The sequence below is a fragment of the Adiantum capillus-veneris genome, chromosome 15 (genome assembly GCF_014529385.1).
Source record: "Adiantum capillus-veneris isolate H3 chromosome 15, ASM1452938v2, whole genome shotgun sequence".
Taxonomy (NCBI): domain Eukaryota; kingdom Viridiplantae; phylum Streptophyta; class Polypodiopsida; order Polypodiales; family Pteridaceae; genus Adiantum; species Adiantum capillus-veneris.
Genome location: NC_140945.1, coordinates 734,595 through 740,594, shown reverse-complemented (window position 1 = coordinate 740,594; position 6,000 = coordinate 734,595).

Sequence of the window (6,000 nt, the reverse complement as noted above, 5' to 3'; positions counted from 1 at the left end):
AAGTAGGGGGTGTTCCCCCAAGCATCTCAGGCAAGCTTCTCAAGGCACCTCAAGCACCTTAATCATGCACCAAGTCAAGCACCTCAAGCATGGAGCCAGTCAAGCACCTCAAGCATCTTAATCAAGCACCTCAAGCATGACAAGCACCTCAAGCAGGACAAGCACCTCAAGCACGACAAGCACCTCGAGCTTGGGCCGGGTTCCCACCTCAAGCTCAGCCCTAGCTTACCTAAGGTCAAAGGACTTTTACACACATTATTGGAGGTCTTCAATGAAGCTAACCCTAAGGTCTTATGCTCCATTGGTTAGCCTTGCTCTTGATAGACCATCTCCCATTTGGGCCCCTTTACTATTGGCCCCGTGTTGAGATAGATCTATAAGCACATATCTATATCTTAACACTTGTTCCCATTTATTCTCCCACATTAAGTGATCAATTTAATATGAGAAAATCATTTGGGTTGGTAAGATATTAGATTTTATGACATTACCTCTCTCTTGAAATCATAGTCGTCCTTGACTATGAGGTAGAAGAGATAAAGCCTTAGTCATTAGTCAATCGTACTTAGCGGGTAGAGGATCCCTTTTTTACCCTACGACATCTTTCCAAGATGGATGACTAATCCATTTGGTGCTTGGGAGACATAGCTGCCGCAAGCATGTCTGCTCTTTAGTCCATTTCATTCTCCCAAAGTAGAGTGACAAATTCTACTTGGTGTTTGAGAGACGTCGTCATCACAAACATGATTCTAACCATGCATACTAGTTAAATTTGTGCACAATTAAAAAGAGGATTAGTCTTATAAGACAAAAACATGAGTCATTTAAAAGAGAGTTGTACATTTGCTTACTCTAATGTAGCATTGTAAGCATTGACAAGGTTCATACTATCCTTAAGTTGTACTCCTTGCATCCATTTAGCATCTTCAAAAGGATAATTTTTGAACTTAATAAGATACCGTCGGATTATCTTACCATGTCGTAGTACCTTGTCTTCATGCCGAAGGACAGCTTCGGGTTGTAGCACCTCTTCTTGGTCTTCAACTTCGGGAGGGTCTTCAATAATTGGTTCAGTTGGTGGCTCTCATATATAGGGCTTAAGTAGGCTTACATGAAAGGCATTGTGTATAAGCCAATGGTTGGCAACTTGAGTTGATAAGCCGTCTCATTGATGGGCTTCAAGATTTGGAAAGGACCATAGTATCTTTTTGCTAGTTTAGCATAATACTTTTGATGGCCCGTAGGATTTTTGCCCGTCGTTTGCCTTAATCGAGCCTTAGGAAACTTGAGTAAGACCCAATCATTTTTTTTGAACATTAAGGCTCTTCTGTCCTTATCAGCAACAGCTTTTTGCCTTTGTTGAGAGATGGCTATAGCCTCCCTAATCTTTTGAAAAGATTCTTGTAGGTCACGGCTATACTCATCGGCGGCGAAGATCTTCCCATGTACTTTGAGTAGCAAGGGACTTTTAGGTCTTCCCTCTATGATCTCGAAAGGTGCTTTCCCCGTAGAAGTATGTACAGTATTATTGTAGGCATACTCTACTAGAGGTAAATACTTTTCCCATTGTGAGCGTTGATCTACTTCGGTAACATAAGTCTTGAGTAGATCGAGTATCGTAAGATTGGCTATCTCACTTTGGCCATCCGTTTGTGGGTGATAGGCCGAAGAGAAATTCAATCTTGTTCCTAGATTTTCAAAGAGACCTTTCCAAAAATTACTGGTCATTCTAGGATCTCTATCTGACACGATGGATGTGGGTAATCCATGGTGCTTGAAAATCTGAGATATGAAGAGAGTTTCCATTGGATGTGCCTTAATAGTCTTTTTGACAGGAATAAAATGTGCTTGCTTGCTAAACCTGTCGACTATTGTCCATATTCCTGTATTCCCATGGATAGACTTGGGTAATCCAAAGATGAAATCCATGGATATACTCTCCCATGGTGAATTTGGAATAGGCAATGGCTGGAGTAATCCAGGTTGCTTCCCTCTATCATACTTGGTCTTTTGGCATACTACACATTTTGAAACATACTCTTGTATGTCCACTTTCATGGTAGGTCAATAGAAATACGTCTCTACTCCTCGGAGAGTAGGTTGAATACCTCTATGCCCTGCATATGGAGGAGCATGGGATTCATACATAACCTTCTCACGAAGGGAATGGGTAACACATAGCCTATTGCCGTGGAGAAGATAACCATCCTGCAAGGTGAATGGTTCCTCTTTCTTCCCCAAAGCAAGGGCTGACATTATGTCTCTAAAGTCAGGGTCAGTAGCATACTCATCTATCATAGAGGATAGATCATTGTGAGTAGCTATAGACACCGCATTAACTTTTGGTCGTCGTGAAAGTGCATCGGCAACTTGATTGTGCTTACCAGCTATGTGAGCAATATGGAAACTAAATTGCGAAAGAAAATTTTCCCACCTCATTTGTTTGTCGGAAAGTTTGGTTTGCGTCATGAAATACTTGAGACTTTGGTGGTCGGTTTGTAGGATAAATGGAGTCCCCAATAGGTAGTGCTTCCATGTATCTAGGGCATGTAGAACATCTAAAAGCTCTTTCTCATAAATGCCCAAGACTCGTTCATCACTATTGAGCCTTCGGCTCTCATATGCTATGGCATGCCCTTCTTGAAGCAAAACCGCTCCAAGGCAATCACCACAAGCATCACATTGGACCTCAAATGGTTTTGAGAGATCCGGAAGCACGAGGACTGGTTGGGAAGTAAGCTTCTCTTTGAGTTTTTCAAAAGTATTTTGCTCCTTAGTAGTCCATACAAACTTAACGTTCTTCTTTGTTAAGTCGTGTAGTAGACCTGCTACTTGAGAGAATTTTGCTATGAAGCGTCTATAGTATGCACACATTCCAATAAAGCTTCTTAGCTCATGTAGATTCCTTGGGTTAGGCCATGATTTTATTACCTCTTCCCAAAGGGTAGAGCAAGAAACTCGTAATGTACAAACCTTGTTCGGAACACAGTTTTGGGTATATTAGCAAGTCGAATGCGTACTTGGTCGTATCACGATCACAAGTCAATCTTAGTAAAATACGGTGAGCTTGTCAAACAACTCAATGGGTACTTGTTCTTAACAGTGGCCGCATTCAAACCACAGTAGTTTATGCACATGCACATGGTACTATCCTTTTTCTTCACCAATAGGATGGGAGAAGCCCATGGTGAAGAACTAGGTTGAATAAACCCTCTATTGAGGTAGTCAGCAAGCTGACATTCCACATCAGCAGCCTTAGGATGGCTAACCGGTTTACTGCCTACAACCACATCTATGCCATGTTGCATAGCCCATGTCGGCAATAACCCTGGTGGTAAATCATTGGGGAATACATCTTGATATTCCATTAATAAAAATTTTAATTGATTAGCAACATTTGCTTGTTTGAGTAGAGAGAGTGGTAGCCATTGCAGGAAGACAAGAGAGAGAAGCATATGGCATTGAGGAATTTTTAATGGAAATGGAATCCAATTTCAAAAGAAAATGACACAAAGAGTAACACAAGAAAACTTCTTTTATTTCATTTATCAAAAGTGAGCTTCATAAACTCTGAAGTACATATGAGCGGTGAGGAAGACGCATCCTTCTCTCCTAACAGCAACACATGTGCACCATGGGATTCAAATATCAGGTTGTTGTGCTTGTAGATACGTTTAAATAATGATCCTAGTCTATGCAACCATTCTCGACCAAGTACCACATCTGCCCGCTCCATACTCATGACCTAAAAATTCACGGATGTGTTATACCCTTGAATTTCCAACAGTACATTTGTCCCTTGTAATGGTGGGAACTCGGAGTCTGGGGCAACTTGAGCCATTTCACTAACCCGTAGTTAAGGAAATCGTACAAAGCACCATCATCTACCAATATATGCATCCTATGCCCTCAAATAGACCAGTGCATATGCACTAACTCATGTGGACCGAAGGTCTGCTGCCACATGGAAGCCGTTTTACAGTATTCATGAACCACCTCGATGTGTGTTACCTCAATTGGAGAAACGGGAGGAAGACTCAAGAGGCATTAACTGCACCATGTGCACTACTCTTCCTTTGCCATTGGCAACAGATTTCCCCTTGGGACAATCTTTTTGCCATGGCCGCTTCCCAAACATTGAAAACATAATTTTTCTTTTTCGCCTTCTCAAAATCTTATGTAGAGAGAGGCCTTCTAGACCCCTTGGGTTTCTTGGATGCCTCTGACGTGGCTACTATGAACTTTCTTTTATTGTGCCCATGCTGTGTACATGTATTACCATGTGTAGTGTCAAGCACATGAGTCATGTGATGTGCTTTATCATCAGAATCATCGTGAATATGAGCCTACAGTATGGCCTCCTCAAGAATCTTGGGATCCTGGGTTTTGCCATGCTTCTTAAGCTCAGGTGTCAGCCCATGAATAAACCCATGCACTTGCTTGAAATCATCTAGACCATCCAACTTCAGGATGACATCCCAATAGTGCAAGATATATTCCAACGGTGTTATATGTGGACGCATAGAACACTTATCCCAAGCAAGCCAGTTTATGTCCTTTTCATTAGTGGGTAGAAACTTTGTTCTAAACGCATCCTAGAAGGTTTCCCATGAGTGCAGTATGGTGCCCTTCTCCTTGAGTGACATCCACCACTTGTAGACCTTGCCCTCTAGTGTCAAACTTATTTGGAGTGCCATGACTGCATCTGGGTTGCACGTAAGATCGTGAATCCCATCCCACTTACTGAGGAATATATTCACTGCATCTTTATTGCGCTCCCTCTCCTCTCCCCTAAAAATTGGTGGCTTAGTATTTTTCATCAAATCATCCACCTCTTTTTAAGAGAGAAGGGGTACCCTCTCTAGATTGAAGCCTTGCTTCGATAGACCAGGTCCACCCCCAAATAGGAGTGGCAGTAACCCTAGCCTATCCATGGTCTGGGCCCTTGGCTGAGTGTTGCATAAGTTGCACAAACATATTAGATAATTTGGTGACATTGGCATTCAATTGTGCAAAATTATTCTCTATGACAAACATGCGTCCTTGAAGTGCTCTAAATTCTTGAATGTCAAGCAATTCATAATCGTCGTCCACTCCCGTAGCCGCACGTGTACCTCTACAAGAGTATGGTTACAACAAAGTTCGTGAACTTGAATCATCTTGAATACTCAATTCCTTTGGAATTTCTGAAATTTTTTGAAATGTACAAAATTTTGTTTGCTCACCCCAACCTTCTGCTCACCCCGGCAACGGGTTGATTGCTTTGATCACGAGGAAGAGAGATTGAAGGGGGGGGGGGGGGGGGGGGGGCACCCTCCCTTTGCTTAATTCCCTAAGGCCACAAGCCTCGGGCGCTTGGTGTGAAAAGGAGCTCTTGTAGAGCTATGGCGAGGGGTCTGCAGCATAGCAAAAGAGAGAGAGAGAGAGAGAGAGAGAGAGAGAGAGAGAGAGAGAGAGAGAGAGAGAGAGAGAGAGAGAGAGAGAGAGAGAGAGAGAGACCCCACTACGATGCTGCCCGACTTGCATTGTAGTGACATAGGTTTCTCCTCTCCCCCACGCGACCTAAGCAATCCCGGACCCATTTGCTTCATAGCACCTCGATTCTGCGTGCCTCCTCGAAACTAGTGGCCCTGCATATGGCCTTCATGACTTCTCCTTCTTTGACTATTCCAAGAAGTACATGAACTGCATGAATTATAATGGAAGACCACGCCCTTTCCCCAAAAACATCCAATGCTCTGATACCAGTGAAAGGGCCTTGAGAAATGCCATGAGAATACCCCTCCCTATTGCCCTATTTATAAGCCCTTGGCCTTCTAGGATTCCCTGTCCACCTAGGCAGTCGACCCTTGGCTTGGGTCCATGACCCCCGAGGTTGCCCTTGGCATTACAATCTATGACCTTGATGCAAAAATCCTAACCCTAAAATTTGTCACAATTTATGTTTCATGTTGGATAGTTCATGCATATCAAGGTTGACCAAGAAGCAACCTACCTGGC